Here is a 23,691-nt window from a genome sequence, read left to right on the forward strand (position 1 = left end):
CTGAACTTTCGCGATATGCCCCCGAGTTAATCGAGAACCCCGTGAACCGAGCTAGAAGGTTCGAGATGGATTCTGACCCTGGACATGAGGAGTGCCTTAGTCCTTCCGGGATTTGAAGACTTACAATGATCTTTATCGGAGAGCTCAAAAAATTGAGAATGATCAAAATGACAGAGCCGTCTTGTTTGGACCAAGGTTCAGTTCTCATAGAGGCAACATCTGCCAAGGAAAGAGGCCTATGCCTGGAAACAGATTTCGAATTCCGCCCATAAGGAGGGTGGAATCGGAAAGATGAGGATCTAGCCGTAATGGTGTGTGTCGCCTATGTGGAAGGCAACACGGATCCACCCCATGCCATTCTAGACCGGGTAATTGTTTTGGGTGTGGCCAGCCGAGTCACATAGCCAGGGACTATCCCAAAAGACAGGGGAGACCGCATCGGTGCCATCACCACCGCAAATGGGCCGGACTCAGGGTATGCCCCTCGGAATGCGCCGCGAGGAGGACGCTTAAGGCCTCCACCAAGGCACCATGTACGCGATTACATTCGGGCCGAAGCTGCGCCTAACGTAATCACGCGTATACAACTCGTTAAATGGGCCGCCGGTTCGTAGATGAATCGAGTTATGCACTAAGTAGAAATGGGCAATGTTCCCGAACAATTATATCGAGTGGCGCAACAGAATTTTGGTTAAGTTTATAAAACTTCGCTTGTTGTAATGAAGTCATACAAAGCGAATCACTAGTTATAGTTGTACTTGAATCATTTGTCTATGTATAACTTTGATATCGTATATGAAAAGGTTTAGCTCGAGGAGCTTTTGTGTAATGAATTGTTATTGCAATGTGATATAGTTTAATCCGTTGAATGAAGTTATATTGAAGACAGCGTTATGAGTTAGAATTTTAGAAGAATGGTGATCGAGATGTCCTGTATCACCCTGGAAAGACGCTTCACTTGACAAACCAGAATGTTTAGAAAATTCTGCAAGAGGATATCGGTAAGGGAAAAGTTAACGTTAAGATTTCGAAAAATGGAACGTTGAGGTATCGTAAGTGATGATAAGTGTCAGACGGTACGAAACTTGAGGAGGAGACCTTGTCGGGAATTCACTATAATGGTTGCGTATTCGACCATACAAAGGTGAGGTAGGTAGATCGATATGAAGATAGTTATCGTCGGACAGGTTGTAAGTGTCAAATGTGCTAGGAAGTGAAAGTTCAGTAATGCAAGCCAAGAGGGCATTTATAATCACTCGAGAGTTTTGAGTGAGAATGGAAGTATGTTACGATGTAATGATGTAATAGGTTTACCAAGGAGTTAGAGGAATAATGACTCTAGTTGGGGTAGTGGTCGACGGTACCGATGAAGTCGGCTCACTTTATCGCTGTATGGAATGATATTTATTGGAATAGGCATGCCTAAGTGTATGTGGTCAAACGGGTTCGTCCGCATGGAGGACTAGCGACGAACTTATATCGGATCTAGAATCGAGGTTCCCGCTTTCAGCAAATCAATCAAATAGTTCATTTTGAGGCAGAAACAGAAAGCGCCAGTGTTGTAACTTCAATTTGTTGAGATGAGATCGGAGAAAGAAAGATCACAAGCTGCCAAGCCGGTCGGTTCGGCCGGTAGGCTGCAATTGCCGTGACCAATGCGAAAGTACGCATGCTCGTAACTGCCGTGTAATAATTAAATTGTTGAGCATTGAAGGCCCCAAAGTTCTAAATTGGTGAGTACATCTTTCAAGGTGTCACCAATGAAGGATACCTTGCGTTTTAGCAAGGAGGAAAAAAACTGAAATCGAAGTACGTAGATCCCTTTGAGATTCTGAAAGAATCGGGATCCTATCGTATCGTTTTGCAAGCCACCGAGGTTAGCGTTAGTGCATAACGTCTTTCACATGTCGATGTTGAGGACATATGAGCCTAACATGACCCACGTGCTAAATCTTGAGGAAGTAGGCGTGGACGACAGAGTGTCATACATGAAAAGTTTGATTCAGCTTATGGATCAGAAAGATAAGATTTTGTGTATCAAGAAGGCCCCCTTGTTTAAAGTGGTCTAACAACGCCACGGGACTGAAGAAACACCCGGGGAAAATGAGACTAGATGAGACGACGGTACCCCCACCTTTTTGTTTAAGGATTGGTAAAGGTTTAAATTTCCAGGACGAAATTTATAAGAGGGGAAGAGTTGTGACATCCCAGATTTTCAGTCTTGTTTTTCATTGAATAAATCGGGAATTTCATTGATGCGTCTATAGGGCTATTCTCTCAGAACCGATCATTCTAGAGATAACTAGACTATCTAGGGAAACTATTAAGAATTTTAAAGCAAATAGACTTGAGAATTCGACCAGAATCGGCTACTCGACCGTGTTCATCTCTTTGAGATCATTGACACGTACGTAAATTAATTAGAGATTAGATATAGGTCGGTTCGACGGAGATGTGTGGCTAATCGTGGTGACACCACCAAATTGGAAAATTCTCGTCGGCCGATACTATACTGAATTCTCTATCGTTTGGTACCCCGTATCCGTATTTGAATTCTCGAGATTTCTACGACAATCGAGAGTTGCCAATGTGTCGAGTGAGTTCATTATGGCTCAAGAAAATCAACCATGGGTCATTTGCACTAAAAGTTCTGAAAATTACCCTAAGTAGTCTAGGTCATGCTAAAAATGCGTCGAATGGAAATTAACCGTGAATTCGAACCCGATTTCAGAAATTGAGAGTTATGTGGTGTCGTGAGCTATTTTAGGAACGTTGACTCAGTCTCAGAAGATTTTTCAGAGATTCCGAGATTTTTACTAAAATCGGTTCGGACGCGCGAAATTCAACGAAATTGATAGCGGATTTAAAGGAAATTTGGACTTCCAAGCCGAGCCTTTGAATGTCGTGACTTATAGAAAATTGTTCAAGATTTTCTTCATTGAATTTGGACTTCAATTTGGGAAGTTGAGCAAGGAATTTAAGCCCAAAATGATGAAATTCGGTTTAGGACAGAGGGCTGAAAATTGTGGCATTTAATTGAATAATGTATGAATTAATTTTGTTGGAAAGAAATAGGAGGGGACCAAGCATTCAATGGAAAGGATAATGGTGTTGACTATAAACCCTTTCTTTGCTCAACCTTATCTCGCATGCCATCACCACTGCATCCCATCTTCTTGACCCCTCTCCGTTTGCTTCCATTTTCATTTTCTCTTCATCCCCTTCAAGTTTTGCTGCCGCCCGCAACTTGGTTTTCTTTCATTATTCTTCAAACCGAAGCTGCCACGAAGCCCTTGACCGAAGCTCCTCCACCTACATCGTGTCTTCTCATTCAAATTTTGTGCATGGTCAACTTCGCCAAGAACCCCACGAAGCCCGCCGACCGAAGCCCCAACCCCATCGAGAATTCCTCCAAGCTGCGTGTCTCCTCGGGTCAACAAAGCAAGCCACGGGGAGCTCCTTCGCACCTCTTGAAGTCGTGGCCACCGAAGAAGCCGCCGAGCCTGTGCAGCCAGCTGAGTTGCCGTCCCCGCGAGTCAACGAAACCAGCAGCTCCTCCATTTGGTTGACCGGCTGAAGCCGAAGTCACACGCATCCAGCAACTCGTGAGTCAAGCCCACCGAAGCCACCAACTTTTCTCTCCAAGGTGCTGGTCAGCCAACACGTCCGCGGATATAGTAGCCAAGACCTTCGCTGAAATAGCATGCCCTCGTGCCTTCATCTCAGCCCACCGATCTTCACCCGCCTTCGCTCCTCCCCTCGCCCCCTCACCGAAGCAAGCTGCTACCGTGTCCTCTCTCCGCTTGCTCGTGTCGCAGCCCATGCGGCCCACTTCCTCAGCCCAAGATCAACTGCTCGGCACTTTAGTAACCCAACAACTTGAAGTTGTTAGGGAAATCCCTTTATGATGTTTTGAAGATGACAAATAAATCAAAGGCTACTAACATGTTTGATGGTTGAGTAATAGACCATGCAGATGATAAAACATGTAAAGGATATTGTCAAAGTGTGAAGACGACCGTAAGACCGAACGTAACATATGTCCAAAGTATATTCTGAAGATTTCCGTACTTCGTGTCAAAGTCCGAAGACCGCCGTGTCAAAGTCCGAAGACCGCTGCATTTTAGTGTCAAAAGTCTGCTCTACATCGTAAGTCCGCCATTCCGACAAATTCCGATCAACGTGAATGATGAACCGTAAAATCACACTCTATGTGTGAAGCCGAACCAAAAGACGCGACTCTATGTTGAGCCGAACTTATTTAGACTATGTTCGACCTTAAAGCTAAACTGCTCGTGCATGTATATGTTCAAACCCATTGTAAAGTCTACTGCACTCGTATTTATAAGTCTATTGCTCGTATTTTTACATCCGGAGACTCGACGTAACGTAACTCAAGCCCAATCATATAACGGCTAGTGATCCGGGGTTTGGATTCCACATCAAGATTGATTTGATTGACTCAATCTATTTGATTGACAATTGGATGTTGAAGACAAGATCTTTCTATACGAAGAAGCTTTACTTATGGAAACCAAGATTCCGTTTGTACGGGCGATTGGAATCAATTTGGGATTCTACCTTGTCACTCAACGGCTACCAAATCTTCTAGATACAGAGCTGTCCAATGGGTATATGAAGACGATTCTCCGGATGCTGTCCAACGGCTAGTTTGGAAGTAGAGGAGTATTTAAGGAGATGAAGGACCGATGAGCAAGTAAGAGACTGAGCGTAGAATTTATAATTCCAAAGCCTTCGATCATATACTTCTTTTGGAGAGCTTAAACGCCAGTGATCGTGAGAGAAATACCAAGAGAGTGACTTAGTGAGATAGTGTGATCTACTAAGTGTTTGCACTCGAAGTTGTAATCTCTTGTTGATTGTATAGTGGAATCCAGCCAAGAAGGCTGTTAGCGTGGGAGAGTGGACGAGGGCTGATTAAGCCGAACCACTATAAATCTTGTGTTCTTATTCTCTTCCTTAACTCCTTTGTTCAAGTTTATTTTATTCCGCATATATTTGCCAAGATTTATCTTAAACACCTATTCACCCCCTAGGTGTTCATACTAGCACTCTCGAAGTCAGCGAAGTTCACGAGGCCCAACAACGGCCTTCATCTGTTTCTTTGACCGACGCCACCCATGCTCGAGCAACCTGGTGCCACGCAACCTTCTCCAAATCTATTTGAAGCCGTGGGGCTTCACTTTCAGCAGCCCATCCTTGGGCCTTCTAGTGCAGCCCACACAATTTTCGCGCAGCCCAACAAACTCGGCCTATTTCCAGTCCATCAAGTTCAGCCCGCAGAGCAAGTCGGCCCAAGTTCGGTCCAAGCCTCCAGCTTTTGTGTGGGGCTTGCAAGCTTGTAGGTTCGGCCTCAGTGTCGACGCCGCCAAAAAAGTCTCGGATTTCGGGCCGCGTGTCCCAGCCCCGCTTTAATCAAGTGAGTAATCTCTACTAATCATTGCTTAGCAGACTAATGATGCTTAAGGCTGATTAGATTTAATTAGAGTCGTAAACAAGTGGGTCGGGACAGTTTGGGTCGAGTCACGGTCCGACCCAAATTGACCCATTAACCCATTTATGACCCATTTATGTTTAATGTAAATTTTCTCAATTCAACCCATACCCAACCCATACCCGACCGACCCAACTCACATTAATAAAATATTTTCATATTTAACAAATTTAGAAAACTTATTCCTATGTTTTTTTTAAAGATTATATTATTAAAATACTTTCAAGCTATTATATATATTATTTTTTAAAATTGTATTGCTAAAATAGTTTTATACAATATAAATTTAATGGACAATTTTTATAAATTTTAAAATAATTATTTAAAAATCGAAATTTAATTTTTTTAATTAATTATTTTTTTTATTTTTAAAATATAATTTTTTTTTCTTTCTTTTTCTTTTTCTTTTCTCTTTTTCTTTTCCTCTTCTTTTCTTCTTTTGGCTCTGGCCGCCGTCCACGACGACGGCCGGCGAGCTTGAGGCTCGAGCTCCCGCCGATCCGGCCAACTCGAGGCTCACCGGCAGTCGGCGAGCTCGAGCCGCCCTCGTCGGAACCGGCGAGGCTCGAGCCTCACCCAACGCCGCGAGCTCGAGCCTCGTCGCGGGCGTCGGCGAGGTCGCGCGCGATCCGAAGCGAGCTCGAGGCTTGCCCGGCGATCAAGGCGGTGGGCTTGGCGGCACCGGAAGGAGGGGAAGAGAAAGAAAAAAAAAAAAAAAAAAGAAGAAAGATAAAAAAAGGAAGAAAAGAAAAGAGAAAATAAAAAGAAAAATTATAATTTGGATTTTTATAAAGTTAAAGAGAGAAGGAGGAATTATAATGTTTTTGTTAAAGATGAGTTTTCAACCCAATCCATTTAAAAATCCACTTAAGACCCACCTATCTTAAACCTTTAATTGTGAAACCCATTTAACTATCTTTTGTTATAAACAAGTGACCCATTTAAGATTTAAATTGGTCATAAATGGGTTTATGACCCATTTTAACACCTCTAGATTTAATTAAGTGCAATTAGGTGGTTAGATTAGTTTAGAATAATTAAATTAGTGACTTAATGATGCTTGTTAGGTGGTTAGACTTAGTTATTAGCAAGTAGAGACGTACTATTATTTATTGAATGCATCTCGGATTTTTCCCGAATTATTGAGCTTCAATTAGGCATTACGGGCCTAAATTGGATTTTTAGTATTTATTTATTAATTTTCGAAATTAATCATTTAATTATTTATTTTTCGGAAATTAGGCAAGGATAGCCGACAACCAAAATTTCGTGCCGATTGTTGTGGTGCAGTCCGCCGTTTATTTATTTGAGCCCTACGTTGTGTTGAATTGAATTAATTGTGCAATTTGAGGAATTATCTCTAAATTGATTATGATTGAGTAATTGACTTGATGGCCGTGTACGATTGTTTAGCGTCAATAATGCTTTGATGAGCTATTAAGTGGAGAAGTTCGTAAGAGTGAATTGAATATACTTTTGGCTGAGATCCAAGGGGGTATGTTAATATGTGAAATTGAGTGAGTTGATGAGTATGTGGGGATTTATCCTTAAATTGATCGGGTGTCGATATTCAATTAGAATTTGACTCGTGAGAGGTTGTGAGTTGAACCTCGAAAGTTGCCCAAAGTATGGCTGTGCTAGTAGGGCCAAGTTTTGCCACCACTTTGGAGTCGGCCGCGCTGCTGGGGCCGTAATCTACCACCGATATGGGTCACACCTGGATAAGGCCATAATCTGCCACCCGATATGGGTCGCGCCCGATAAGGCCGTAATCTGCACACCGATAAGGGTCGCGCCCGATAAGGCCGTAATCCGGCCACCATTAAAGGTCGCGCCTATTGGGCCAGTAATTTGCTACCTAAAGATAGGTCATGTCCTTCGGACTGTAATTTGTTGCCAAGAAATTTGGTAGTATATGCTCGTGAAGTCGTGAGTACAATTTGAGACTAAATAAGGGAAACGACTGGGGAATGGTCGAATTTATATGAAATCGACTAGGCCGGATGGATCGAGATATTGATCCGTGATGTAATTGCTTAGGTGCCTATTGAATTGTGTTAATATGCAGTGGAATCTCGAGGCCAAGGTAAGTCCTCCCACCTGCATGCAGATAGGCAGCCCTGCTAGCTGATTGGTTTCTAATCGAGTCTTAGTGGGGTAGAACTTGCCGACATAGTCTCATCCTGGTCTGTGGACATCACCAGCCCGTGAGATGAGCCTGAAGAAGGAACGAGAAGAGGACGATGAGCCGATAAAGATGAAGAGCTTGAAGGATGTGAGCTTAAAGGAAGAAGAGTCGAAGAGACTGGGATGATCCTAAAAGGACCCGGGGATGAGAACCGAGATCCTATCCTCTTTTTCGAATCATGTCTAAATGTGAATAGTGTGACTAGAATGTTATGAATAGTCTTGTGAATAGACTTTGAGTTATGCCATGTATAAAGGTTTGGTCAAGGATTTCAATATAAAAATATGGCCTTACTTTTCTATCCCATTGTTTTATTGTCTCATTTATAATTATTTCCGCATGTGCCTAATAAACAATAGGGTCGGCGATACTTAGGTCTTGGGATATCGCATTATAAATCGACCAAGTAGAAGGATGTGTGCGTGCCCGAGGATTGGGGCGTGACAATCAGCCTCCGAGAACAGCCCTATAAGCCGATGAAATGCCCGATTTATTTAATAGAAAACAAAGTGAAAATGGATGTCACAATTTTCAAACGGAAAATCAACTAGGCGACATCTACGTAGTTTGACCCCGACATGATCGAATTACTAGTCTACATGCCCCACATATTGACATGTGATCCAGTAAAACATATACAAAAATCACACTAATCATCCGAATCGCATCGTCGACAACAATGAATTTGGGAGAAACCATATAGCATTGCAGCCGAAAATATCAAAAGCAAAGAAAAATGTCAAAAACACATGGAGTAGCCTTGATTTGATTCTAAATCTATAGGGATTGTTCCGTTGCTGCCTGCCGCTGGGCATTAGCATTGTTCTGTTGCGGTGGCACCGTCGGGCGCAGCATTGCTCCGTTGCTCTATCGCTAAGCTTGGGCACTAGCATTGTTCCGTTGTTGCACCCAGATTGGCAAGGCACTTCTCGCTTTGTCGTAGATCCCAAATGGAGGGCCATATTTCGTAGTACTTCGCGACATACGGATGTTTTTCTACTTACCAGGAGTTGTAATGGACGCCAGTAAAGAGAGGGCGTAAGTCCATTTCAGTTTACACCTGATCGCTTCCGAGGATGTCCGCATAGAAGAAAACAATACCTTGGAAGACGAAGTACAGATTCATGAATTCCTGAGTCCTACTCGATGCGGTTCGAGATAAGCTTTTGTAGACTCTAATTGGCCTTTGTGTTGGTCCATGCTCTTCTAAAATTTTTGGGCTCGCCATTTCTGATTCTGCGGTTGGGGTCGGCGATTCGAATTCTCTGTTTGTAGGTGTGTTTATGTAGGACTTAGGACTAATGAGTGACAGAGCTGAAAATAGGAAGAGCGTCTTTAGTATTGCCATTATGATGTATACCGGCATATATATAGGTTGGAACACCAATGTGTAGGCTCCATTGAATGAGCTACTCCAGTACTAGGGGTTGAGACGTAGTCATTTTTAAGCATATAGAAATTAGGATTTCCGGGAATGTGCGCCAATTTGTGCCAAGGAACATGTGGAGTGCGTCGACAGCTCATTGTCCTCGCTTTTCAACTGCTGTTCACAACCCAAATAATTTGAATGATTCAAAAACAGAATTAATTGAAGAGTGTGTCAGTAAACTAAGAGGGAAACGTTCTTCGTCTAGGTTTATTCACAGTCAAATATTAATTCCAGGAAAAGAAACATGTCAAGTCACCTATTTTCTGACCACAAAGTTCACCCTGTTTTTGGTCCAGAAATTGATAAATAGGTCTTCCGCTCCAGCGGCGGAAAAAGAAACATGATTACAGAGTCTTCTTGTCTTTTTCATAGCTTCATATACCTTATTATCGTACATACAACATACGTAGAAGATGTTTCCTAATATTGATTCCATAATTCCATAGAACATATCCCCTGTTAATTTTGTCCTGATTAATAAGTATTACATATTGCTTTGCCATATCATCAGCTATGGTGGTTATAGAGTTCACACTGTCTTCCAAGAGATTACAAGTTTGAGGCATGTCATGAATAGATCTTAGTCAGCTTCTGACTTGGGCATTTGCTACCTCATGTAAAAATATGTCCCATTAACTTGCAGCTTTGTGTATTACATACTGGTTTTGCTATATGCTTAGGTATGGTGGTAAAGAGATCACCAGTTTGTACATATCGTGAAACAAACCTCTAGTCATTTTGTGCCTTGTGTATTTGCTACCACATGTGAACATATTTCCTAACTTTTAGCAAGCGCTACGGTCATCATCTCATACAGATTAAGGTTACATTTGGTCTTCCATACATTTTTACTGGATAGGATAAGGTCAAATAAGATAAGGATATGATAAAATTTGAAATCTTCTACACGGTGTTTGATAACATCTAGATAAATAAAAATGAAAAATAAAAAATAAAAAAGATCCAAATAAATATTACCCAACTGAGCGTTTGAAATACATCGACATTCTCACTCGACCCACCTCTCTCTCCCTTTTTCGCTCTCATGGTTATAGTGGTCAAGGAAAATGAGACATAACAGACCATCATCATCTTCATCCTTTTAAGGGCAGGAGGTTAACGATTCCACATCTGGTGTGCACTACTGCAATTCCCTGTTTTTTCGCTCTAGATGCTCAATGTTCCTTCTTTGCAAGTCGCCTTTTGGATTAGTACTGAAATCAATACTTGAATCCACAACTGAACTCAAATCCTTTGTTTCTTCTGAGATTCTGCTCCGAAATAAAGTTAAAAACATACCATCACCCAAAATTGAAAATCAAAGGAAAAATATAGAACTCGCGACTTGGTTGCCTCAAGAACTTGTTGACAACGCAGAACAAAGTACTGAAAAGGACGGACATAGACCCATAAAGTCCCGGCAAATAGAATCTAGATTATTAAACAACCCCGTGTCGATGACCCATCATCACCAAATTAATGGGTTGTAAAGACGAACCGTCCCCGATGAGCCCATCAATTTAACCCATCACCACCATCCTTTTATTCAGATGAAAGCAAGAGCGAGATGATTGAAAATAAGAGCAACGTTCATCGAAATTCTCGATGATAGGCGCCAAAAATTTTCACAAATAGCATGGGTTCTTCATGAGGAAAAAAGAAGAAATCTGAAACTTGGAGGAAGTCAACTCTTTGGATGGCTGCGCGTGACGGTTAGAAGCAACAGTTGAAGACAATCGCATTTGAGGTCAAGGACGGTGATGTTGAGCCGACAACAAGAAGAGAGATCAACTAAGAGGTGTTCATCTGGTGTGGACGAAGTCGAGTGGTGAGTAGCAAAGAAGTCCATCGGGTTTTTCTCCTTTTCTTCTGTTTCTTTCCTTAGATTTTCCATAAGCTGGGATTTTTGTCCATCCAGATAATTCAAATCTAGTGTTCTCCCAAACACCAGATATTATCCTATCCAAAATTATATTCGGTCCTCCAAACATAGCTTAAGTAGTAATGATTAACAAAATCTTTTGTAAGGAGTGTGAAACTCTCATGTTAACACCTTAAGGTATATGCACTATTACACCTCTCAACCTTGTCTTGGTTATAAGAAAAGAGATCTTTGTCTTTTTAGGAGAACTTATTTTTAGGCTTGTTAAAATTCATCACGAATCCTCTATAATGTTATCTCTACTGTCAACTGCATTCATCTCACTTTTAATATTTTCCATAGTAACATTTCATTGAGTTAGGCAATAGAAAAGGACAATAAGCAATGCAGACGGCGTACATGCTTCCTCCCAAGTATCTCGCAGACTCGCACGAATGCACTGTCAAACTGGCTATGGTCTTGTCACTGTTCGCCCCAACGTATCTCCTTGCGCTCAGAAACGAAGAGATAAAGAAAAGCCCCCAATTAATGAATCCCACCTGCGGGTTTTTGATTTTCTTATTCAGAAGCAATCAGCCGACTTGAGAAATAACATCGTCAGGAATATTTTCCACAGATTCCTATATCTCGCTCTTGGGTTTCGATTTGTCATTTTCGACGAGGAGCGCAAGAACGTTCGGCGAAGGATTGGCAAGGAATACTAAAATTAATTGACCAAGCTCTTTCCCAAGTGACCTGCACAACAGGCCATGTGCACGTTATGTTCTCTAGACAACCGAAGGAGTCGGGCATTCCATTTTAGTTATTTTCACTACTTTTTTTAATCCAAACCTCTCTCTCTCTCTCTCTCTCAATTAATTGACCAAGCTCTTCCCCAAGTGATCTGCACAACAAGCCATGTGCACGTTTGTTCTCTAGACAACCGAAGGAGTCGCGCATTCCATTTAGTTATTTTCACTACTTTTAATCGAAATTGCCTCTCTCTCTCTCTCTCTCTCTCTCTCTCTCTCTCTCTCTCTCTCTCTCTCTCTCTCTCTCTCTCTCTCTCTCTCTATTGACAATATCATTAATCAAATATAGATATAGAAGTTTTTTTTTTGGTAAGAAAAATTGGTGAAGAATATAGATATAGAAGTTGCTAATTAGAGTTAGATTAATACCATAAAAATTCCAATTGGTACACCGATAATAAATTTACTCTCAATTAATTTTTGTCCATTTAAAACCCTATCTATGACAAATTTCCTTTTTTAATTTTCATTAAACTTTAATGTTGCTAAATTTGGTGAAGTATCGATTGACAAGTATACTAATTTAGAATTTTATCCTTCATTTATCTGTATTGATTTATCGATTTTGAACTTTAATGTCACATTGCTAAATTTGGTGACAAGTATCAATATGTTGAAAGGTCGAGTTCGTTAGTTTTATTTATGAATATGTATCGAAAACTTTTCTAAGGAATTATAATTTCATTCAGAAGTTTCATTTTTTCATAATGAAGAATGTACCCATTTGCATATGGATTGACACAATTTAGGACCATCCACTTTGAAGTGGTCAACATAAAACCTTTCAAGCTGCAAATACAATAGATTGGCACGAAAAAAAGGAACAAAAATACCTAAATCATTCTTGATTTCAAAGGACAATACCATTCTTTTCTCCCTACTACTTCCTTTTCCGAGAGGTAGCTCATTGACTAGACTACACATAGAGTGGAAAAGGGCAACATACTTCTTTTACACACCATCCTATATTTTATTTTTGCCAATCACATAAAACGCATACAAACCAAATTCACGGACGATCAATCTCCATTTCTTCGTCTCCCAAGCAAACCACGCACAACCTCTCAGACAGCAAAGTTGACGACGGACCGGTACGTCTGTCCGGGCTGCCACCAGCGGGATCACGTGCTTGGCAACCAGGGTCTTACCGACTCAAAGAGGTGAGCTTGATCGAGAATGGAGCGCGCAGCTGGCCCGCGCCATCCAGCTTCCAAACCGCGCCCCACTGATCTTGCATCGGATGCCGAGTCAGAGTCTAGAGCCTGCTTGTTTGACGGAGCCGAGCTCGCCATCCCCATTCGCGTACTCAATTAAGCGCAGAGAAATAGTAGGGGTTGAGCCGGAGTCAACGTGGAATGCCACCTCCACGCCGGGGAACTTGCACTTTACTCTGATTGACATTGTAAATATGTGCACATAAATAGACTTTTAATGAAGTGCTAGATATTTGCTGACGTATAAGTCTGGTGAAAGCAAAGTTTTCGTTAATTTAAAGCACTTTTCAATGCGTTTTATCTTCCTTTTTCCCTCTGCGCGTCTGTTAAAATTGAATTCACCTGAAAGGATCCATAGAGAAAGGATCAACCGTACGGACTTTTGTATTGAATTTGCAGCACCCAAAGCTTGCGAAGTTCATCATGCTTGCCAGAGCTCGCCATGGCTCAAAAGCCGTGCCGCTCAAATCGAAGTGAGCAGATTCAGCAACACAAGGGCCACCAGGGCATTCATCAGTTATAACGACCGTCACCGGCTTCCCAGAACAAGCCGCATTTTCAGTGCATTTCACCTGAAATTTAATCAGCAAGAGCTCAAAAGACTGCACTTCCTAACTACTACTAAATAATCTGTTTCAATAGGACAATATGTACCGAGTCAAATAATCTATTTAAATACGAAGAATTTAAACTTTTTAATGGTAGTCTAAAGCGTGCAAGCAGTAGATGTTTTCATCAATTCTATTCCACGATTGTTAATTTAGGAAAAGCATATCTCGTGAACATATATTAACTTTGTCCGTGGCAAATTTTCTCCGATGACGGTGAATATAAATAATTTTGAGAAACACTTTTCAGCAAGAGAGAAACCTTGTAACAAGCTCCACATCCTTTGCCTGATTTGAAAAGAGAAGGCCCTCCTGCGGACACCATTGAAGAGAATGGAGCTTGGTCGACCCCACTCCCATACCCACATGCGCCACGTACAAAATATCATACAAAGCATATTATATATAATATATTATATATGTATGTATAAATATATATGTATACTTGCAGATCAGGTGAAATGTGTAATTACTAGAGTAGTATTGTCTAGCGTTGTACTTGATTCCAGTTTGACCTCTAAGTCTACATGTGTTTGGTACAAAGCCAAAATCAAACACGATTAGGTGATTGACCTAAGCTACTCATATGTCCGAACCGATTTATACCGAAAGACTAGATAAGTCAAAATTACTGAAAGGCGTGTGATGAGACCAACGGCGCTTGCATAAAAGATCTTTACTCCAGGTGAATTGACCAAATAAAAATATAATGTCATTCCATTACCATCGCTAACAGCGCCGTCGGGACTCCTGTACCACGTCGCACCTGCCGGCGACCAATCACCGTTGGACTGAACTTTCGAGATGTTAAGCGATTTGGGGTTGAAGCAGTGAGACGAGTTTATGAGAGAGAAAGGAGAAGGGCGAGAGGGAAGCAAATCGATGGAGATTGAAGAAGGCCATGTGATTCTCGAGACACTTGGTCAGGAGTTTGATTTCTTGCACTCGATTTGGGAGCACAACGGGCGGGTATTTATAGTCAAATTGAGAGCACAAAATTCCACTAAATGGAGTCCTTGTCGTCATTGGAGAATTTACGATAGTTTTGCCATTAATTATTGTTATTTTATATGGTTTGCTCGCACTATAACTTTCTGTGCTGAATAATCCGACACAATAATCTCCGTAACTATATCGGTGACGGATTGTGAGACGCTTGATGTAAAACAACATGTGAAATGCTTTATGGAAACATTAGAGCCTCATAAAGAGCGCGGTCCCACAAATCCGAAATGTCACAGATTTTAAACGCGTTTTGAGATTTTCTAGTTGTATTTTGATAACTTTCCTTTATCATTATATATTTTTAATTTTGTTATTCGATTTAGTTACTTGGTTATTTTCTAGATGACAACCTCTCTATAAATAGACACCTAAGATATTGTAACTGCACTTTTTATTTAAAATAAATGCTATCTTTTGAAATGCATAACTTCCTCTGCGTCACGTTTGAATCATTGAATTATGGATTCATGCAGATTTACGGCAAATAAAGAATTAGCAACAACGGTCTGTATGGAGATTTTCGTGAGGGTCAACGGAAATAGTTTGGATATCGCAACGTATGCGTGCGCATCTCTCAGTACTTCCACAAGCATTGATCAATCGACATCTACGAATGTCTTCAAGCTAATGCAATTACTTCAAATCATTCTAAAGGCGAGATCTAGCTCCTTCTTTTTCTTTGAGATTGAGAACCAGGCATGCTTATTAGGCTGGGAGAAGGTTTATATAAATTGTTCTCTATGATAATAATATTTTTCGCTAATTGATAATTTCAAGCGTTGCATGTTACCAATTTTAGGAAAAAAATTTGCAAAACAAACGGATCCTGAAAGTCACTGTATTATATTTAACATAATGATCTATTAAACATGCATTTGCATACCGCAGAGAAGCTCTGCGTAAGACAGTTTGCGATAACCTCCATGTCTATTCTTTCGAACTACGAATCGACCGGGAAGTACGCCGAAAGATTGAAGAAAAACAGCAAAGACAACAACAAAGAAGCTTCCAGATTTTTAAAGTAACTACCTGACCAGCATGACCGGCCTCTGCTATGACGACCTGCGCTGCATTGCAGTTGGGTACATGTTAGGCGTCAGTTGATCAATGAAGAATGATTTGCCCTGTCTAAGTCCAACCCTGAGATATTCCTCATCGCGGACGGGTCTCAAATGCTTGGACTTTTTCTCCTACCTTCCCTGCACGAAAAAGGATCCATATCTGGTGCGGTGTTCGTTTCTTCCTGAGGTCGTAGTTGCGACCGTACACTCTAGATTCTCCACTGGGATTATCCAGATCCCCGCAGACTATGCTAAGCCGTAGAAGAGCTTTAGTACATTGGACGGGGATCAGAACAATGGGTCTATCAGAATTATTATGGATTATAGACTTAGGCGGTCGGAGCCCTGAATTCCCAAGATTTGTCAATAATCCTGCTCTTGGACCCCGTCTACCTGTTGTTTTCATGACAAGTCCACCTACAAATATCCAAACATATATCATATATCACTTATAGTCCTCTCAACTGTAATTAAACGCATGAGACATATTCTAATGGTGCAACACGTTCATTAACATGAAGCAGTAATGAGATATCTTGAGTTTCCAGAGTATATAAATCTTCATCTCATTTCAATGGTAAAAAATGTCTAGTTAACACCTACTTCATGTGAAATCTGTTATAATTAAACAAATCGTGAATTGACCAAACCCATAAATATTTAATCCTTACATGGCACTTAGAATCCATGTGATTCACGTTTCTATAAATTTATGGAATGGTTGTCCTGAAGATATATTTATGAGTTATTTAAGATTACTAGTCATGTACAATCTTACATAAAGTCAAGTATGGTAATCATTTCTTTAAAGAAAGAAAAATAAAAGAAAGCCTATTTGTCTCCTTTTCTTAATTAGAGTTCGAGTTTACTGAATTTGAGTGTTCCACCTTCAAAATGATTCTATGAAACCATCATGGCAAAAAGGTGTCCATGAAAACTGGTCTATGAGTTAGAGCTTATTGAGTCAAGGAATCCATAGCAAATTCTGGAATCGGAGAAATGTGAGTTCCTTTGTCAGATGAAGATAGGAATTTTCAAAGTCTGTGGACTGGTGCTCGGTCTCCAACATTGAACCCATCCCAAAAAGTTAGGGAGAGCACGTGCCGAGCCACCATGGAGAAGGACTGGATTTCTTCACGAACACTTATGTGGGAAAATTGTCCAAAATCTTAAATTTATTATACTTTGCTCAATTCAATTTAAGCCTTCAAATTTACCAATTAGGTCAAAAATATTTTTACGTTTTTTCAATTGAGTACTTGGTCAATTTTAGCAGAAAATCGCCAACATGGATGCCAATTTGTTTTATGTGGCATGGCTAATACTAAAGTAAACAATTTTAAAAATTTTCTTAAAAATTTTGAATTTTTATAATTTTTCTTCTTTTTTTTTTCTTTTCTTTTCTTCCAAGCTCTGCAAGAATAGCTAATCTTGAGTTACTAGAAAGGAGATTTTTCCTCCCAATTCCTAATCCCTCACTTGGCACACGCTAGCATCCCTCAAAGGAGTTGGTAGAGAAAAAAACACTTATAGAAAATTTACAAATTTGTCCACGTTAGCACCAACAATCCTATTTGGCACTCATAGAGTCCACACTCACTTATTTCTGATTAAAATAAGCCAAATGGACTCAATTGGTAAAATGTAAAAATTTAGTCCTCAATTGGCAAACTAATGTTTAGAGCTAAATTGGCTAATTTTTGGACAATTTTTCCATTACACAATGCAAACCTACTTTTTTACAATGGAAGCATAGTTTAAGGTCCACATAATATTTATTCAATACATGCAAGAAGCACTTTCTTTTGTCTTGCCTCGATCCCGAGCATACATTTATCCACCTCAAACATTACTAGCAATCGACCCTTTCATTTTTATATGCATGTGGAAGCAGATAAATAATCCCAAGATAATAAAACAAAGGGATAGAAAAGTAGGGCTATATTTTTCACAACTAAAAACCACAACCACACTTTCATACAAGGCAAACCTCATAGGATATATAATACTTACAACAAGAGTCCGATCTATCTTATAACAGCTCACACTCGTGGGTTTGCAAAACGAGATGAGGTCTTACTTCATCCGGTCATACTCCTAATCATCCTCGGAATCCTCCCCTGACCCCTCCTCCGGTTCCTCATCAAGGTCCTCCTCTTCAGGTTCTTCCTCCTCTTGGGTTCTTCCTCCTCAGTGCTCCCTCCTCCTTAGGTTCTCCTGTTCTCTTCGGGTACACCTCGACCTGTTCGCCTCTCCTTCTTCCATGCTCTATTGGAGTCTACTATTGATTGCTTGGAGAGTCGAGGTCACTCTTGAGCTTAGGGTCTTTAGCATCAACATGCTTCCGTCCTTGGGATCCATGATCCCTTCTTCGAATGTTGCTCTAAGACGACCAGAGGCACACACCCTCGAGCATCGACCTCTTCATCCATCATGGTAGCACGGCGCCGACTGAAACTGGGATCTCAAGTCATCTCTACCCATGTCAACCTAGACGGTTGATTTCACCAACACATACCTAGACTCCCTGGGTACGATGATCGCTGACTGGAAAGTTAGCTTTGGCCAAGAGGTCCTATATAAGTGGAACACGCGTGAGTGTTGAGATGGTTGGGTCTTATTATGGGGTAAAATTGTGGCATGGTATGGGGACGTGTCATAACGATTTTACCTTATAACCAAACCCATGCGATCGATTGATGCATGATGGGTGGTGCACTAATGTGTAAGAACGTATGAGAATCATGACATCATTGGTTTTGATTGTGCATGAGTTGAGCACATTGTTTATGGCATGCACACATGAATCAATAACATGCGGGGTGTGGCAATGGCCGAGATGAGATCACTTGTGACGTGACTCGTATGTGATTGATGAACTGCATCATCTAATGGCCATGTGCATTGCGTGTATTGTGCTGAGATTCAACGTGTAGGGTATGTCATACTGGGTAAGGTTGCATGCGAATCGATTTGTTGATATTTGGTTGTTAGTCGTGGTTTATTTGTGGGGTGATTCTGAAGAGATACCTCGAGTTGAATTGGTGTTCTAACAGGGAGGCTTAGGAGAAGAACTCGCTGAGATTTTATCTCACTGGTTATTGTATAACCATTTTCAAGTTCTAGTGTGAAGAATCCGGAGCTTGAGGCAGCGGGGTCGGGGCATGGATGGCTCGGTAGTTCTTTTTGGAGATAGATCTCCTGTACATAGACCTTAGAGTTGACCTCTGTGTATAAAGTAGTTTGTTTATGAGAAGTATTTTGGTGAAAATGGTATCCATCTTTTCTATCCCATATTTGTGTTGTCTGGAAATTTTATTATACGCTTCTGCATGTGCAATTAAAAGAAAGGGTCGGCGACGCATCCCGAGACGTTGCAATATACCGATCACCGAGGGATGTGCGCGCACTCGAGGTTCGAGGTGTGACACGTGAACTTTCATCTTCACTCCATGCCACTCATACGTCACCCTATAGTAGGAGTGGTGTTTGTGCATCCTCTAGTGATTGCTATCAATGTCTTGGTCATCCCTCTTATCAGATCTTATAGTTTCTTTTAAAATTGAAGTCATTTCCTTCTCTTTCTAAGTCATATTCTAGATTTTTGTATGAGTCATGTTAATGTAATAAATGTCATAATGTCTTTGAAATGAGTAATCTGTATTATGTATTTGATGATCATCTCTTAAAATTGTCCATTTCAGCAAATTGGTTTGAGCATCAAAGTTTTTCTTTTTATTGATTATATTTTACGGGCATGAGAGACGAAAAGTCAAGATTTGTCAATGACTTAATACTGGTTATTTTGATGTGAAATCTATTTTACATTCAGGGAGTTATCTTTACATTTATTATAGTCTAAGATCTATGTAGTCATGCGGAACTCGTCTATACATGATTTATTGCCCTATAAATTATTTAGCATAATATCGATGTAGTTGAATACACAATATGCTTCTCTCTTACATATCTTGGAGCTAAATAATCTGAGGTGACTAAAATCTCCCACACATGTCCATTGGTAGTGGCCATTTTAGCTTTTTAAAATTTATTTTGATGGACACATGAGTTGGACTCTGCTTGTTTCATGTTCTTTTAATTTGTCTAAGGCATATACAAACAATGAGACTATACTTTTGTTTTTCTTTTCTTTTTTTCTTTTTTTGGTATGAAGCCTATTATAATGCCACTTTGATTTGTGCTTTACTAGTTCATTTTGATTTGACTTTAATTCAATTGCTGATTTTTTTTCTTTATTATACCTCTCAAATCTGTTTATGGTCATATTATTGGAGGATGGCAAGTTCAACAAAAGAAAAGGCATATTGGACCACCGAAGATGTGGAAACATTTTGTAAGTTGTGTTGAACAAATCAATAAAGGTAATCATCATGCAACCAACAAGAGGAATTGATGGATTGTCATAATTAGTAAGTTCGAGAAGTTGAGGGACAAAAAGTATGATAAAACTCAAATGAAAAATAAATGGGATAATCTTAAGGAAGAATGAAAAAATTGATGACATTGGTTTACAATGAAACAAGACTAGGATGGGATCCAAGAAAAAACCATCAATGCGAGTGATGAATAGTGGAAGAATAGCTAGTTCCCGGTGAGGCCAACACTCGCCGATCACGCCTTTAACCAGTCGTTGTAGGCTTGGCAGCCGATAGAGGAAGAAGAGAGAGGGGAAAAAGAAAGAAAAACATTTAAAAAATTCTAAAGAATATTTTAAAAAATAATAAATTTTGTCAACGCCAGCACTAGTCGTATCATGTAAGACGGCCTCGTGTCCAAGTTAGCAAATTTCAGCCAATTTTGGTTAGATGGACTTAATTGGCAAAAAGTCAAATAATTTAGGACTCAATTGACAAAATTGAAATGTTGGAGACTAAATTGGTAAAAGTGCAATAGGTTTATGACTTTTTAGATAATTTTCCCATTATAATGTAGATGCGGTCAATATCAAGATTTTCATTTTAATGAGTTGACAAGTAAAATGCCATGTATTTGGAAGGAGAGGGATGGACATATGCTTTTTGTGGTTTTCTTCATGATTAATAATATCTTCACAAACTTACCGGTGGGCAGCGCAGTTGGTTGAGCTCTACTACCTTACCGCCTGAGGAATGAGTTTGAATCTCGTGTTGTCAACACGTCTTAAATGGGGGCCATGGTGGTGGGGTCCCGTGCTAGCTTTCCCCCAGGTATTGACGCTTGGTCCGAGGTACACCGCACACTCTACGGGCCATGGGCTACCCGACGGGCCCGGCGGATCTTTGGCATTAAAATATATATATATATATATATATATATATATATATATATATATATCTTCACAACCTTAATAGCTTCTTCCACAAACGTTAAGGAAATGTTTTGCCTATTAAGGTTCTGTTTGTTCAGAAAATGAACTTTACTGGAATATTATTTCAAAGAGACTTATTTGCATTTTATGTTTGGTTGTATCGAGCAAATGAAATGGATGTCATTGTTTACGTTTGTTGCAGTAAAAACACACTTTCAAGAAAAAGTTTCGAGTACAACCAGGTCTTGGAGACCAAAGCTCGAGCACCGGGCCCTCGATCCTGGCCTCAGGTGAATTGGAGCGCAAGCATCGACTGTCCAGGTAACCTGTTCCTAGGACCGACACCCAAGCTCAGCCTTGAGTCTCGTGTCTAAGCCATGGTCCTTGGCCTACCTTGGAGTTGGGGGCACCTCGGTTGTTCACTAATTTTTTATAAGCGACACAAATACCACAAACTGAGCAGATGTTTTCTGATAGTAAATCTTCAGTAGAACGAATGGATCTCAAGTTGTGATCTAACCATGAAAGAAGTCATTATGTTATGAAAGAAAATATTCTAGATACTGAGTTGTGACTAAAGTTATTATTAGTGCGTAAATATCATTTTTCCTTTTTTTATAGGCTTAAAATGATTCTTCAGTCTTTGGAATATTACTAATGACCGAGGGCTGCTATGGCTGGGTGGAGAAACTCTTTCTAAATATATAATTAGTGAAATGTCAATATGATAGTGTGTATTTAATTAAATATTGTTTTTTTATAACACATGAAGAAATCACAGGAAGCAAGGACACGGGATTGAGCATGTGAAGTGAACCTTCATAGGAGATTTGTTTCTAACCTAGCCACATGGAACAAAGTGAATGAAATCGAATAACTTGATAATAATAGAGAATTAAATATTATGTCTATAAATTATGCATGTCAAATCCATTTCAATCAGTTGATCATGTGGGCTCTACGATGAAATCCCACATAAATAATTTAGGGGATAAGATCTGCAAATTATTTAATAACTTCGTGGTGGAGGAATTGTTGGTGTCCGAGAGAAAATCATACAAGAAAAACCTAAAGATATAAAGCTCGATACTTTATCCTTGATTTAACAGCTAAATTCTAATACTCTCTTGGAAGAGGGAGATCAAGAGTACAAATCATAGGGAAATTTGAAAGTGCTAATATGAACACTTAGAGGGGGGTAAATAGGTGTGAAGACAATTTTTCGCAATGAATAGTAGAAATATTTTTCTTCTAAAACTAAGTCTGAAGAATAATAGACTTTTGAAACTGAGTCTGAAGAGCAGCAGACTTTGAGCGAGATCAAGTCTGCTGCTCTTCAGACTTTAGCAATTAAATAGAACTACGAACAAAATAAAAGAGTTCAGGGAAGAGAATAAGACACCAGGTTTATAGTGATTTGGCTTAGATCAAGCCTACGTCCACTCTCTCACGCTAACAGCATTCTAGCTGGATTCCACTATGTAATCAACAAAAGATTACAACTTTGAGTGCAAACACTTAATAGTAGATCACACTATCTCACTAAGTTACTATTTTGGTATTTCTCTCATGATCACAAATGTTTAAACTCACCAAAGACAAGTGTATAATCGAAGGTCGCTCAAACTTTGATTTTATAAATTATACGTTTCATCTCTTACTTGCTCATCATCCTTGTTCTCCTTAAATACTCCTCTACTTTCAAACTAGCCGTTGGACAGTATCTTGAGGATCGCCTTCCAATCTACCCATTGAACAGATCTGTATCTAAAAGATTTGGTAGCCATAGTTATAGAAGTATAATCCCAAATTGATTCCAATCGTCCATACAAATAGAATCTTGGTTTCCATAAGTAGAGCTTCTTCGTATAAAAAGTTATTGTCTTCATGATCCACTTGTCAATCAATTAGATTGAGTCAATCAAATCTATCTTGGTGTACAATCCAAACCAGATCACTAGCCGTTATATGTTTAGAGCTTGTGTTACGTTCTTTCAAGTTGTTTTGTTCAAAATATGCTACGTGCGGGTCTGAAATAAAGTCTGAGTGCAATAGACTTTACAATCTGGATTTGACCATATTCTACTTCTGAACAGATTTAGCTTTTAAGGTTTGAACACAATCTGAATAAGTTCAAATTCAGCATAGAATATGTCTTCTGGTTCTTCATTCACATTTAGTCTGAAATTTGTCGAGTGGGCGGACTTCTGACGTAGAACAGACTTTGACACTAAAGTCTGGCAGTCTTTAGACTTTGACATGTTACGTTCAATCTTCTGGCCGTCTTCAGACTCTGACAATATCCTTTATTCGTTCTATCATCTGCATAGTCTATTACTCAACCATCAAACATGTTAATAGCCTTTGATTTATTTTATCATCTTCAAAACATCATAAGGGATTTCTCTAACAATCTCCCCATTTTTTATGAGGAAAAAACAATCTCTGAATATGCAGATGTGTAGTCACACTTTCTAAAATAATGATAAATCAATCATCAAATTTTAGATTTAAAAAAATGTGATTTGAATCAAAAGACAGCAAATAGATTGAGCATGATAATATATAGAAAAATAATCACAGCTCAATATTATCAACACATATGCATATTTATATTCTCTCCCCCTTTTTGTCATAATCAAAAAGTGATACTAATGGAAATAGTAACACGTAGAGAATATAAAATGATA

General features: G+C 39.7%; 1 pseudogene; it reads right to left on the minus strand.

Moving 5' to 3' along the window:
* Positions 1-12,869: 12,869 nt before the first annotated feature.
* On the minus strand, positions 12,870-23,147 carry LOC120293199 (annotated as a pseudogene).
* Between the last annotated feature and the right edge of the window lie 544 nt (positions 23,148-23,691).

This window comes from Eucalyptus grandis, chromosome 5 (genome assembly GCF_016545825.1).
Source record: "Eucalyptus grandis isolate ANBG69807.140 chromosome 5, ASM1654582v1, whole genome shotgun sequence".
Taxonomy (NCBI): domain Eukaryota; kingdom Viridiplantae; phylum Streptophyta; class Magnoliopsida; order Myrtales; family Myrtaceae; genus Eucalyptus; species Eucalyptus grandis.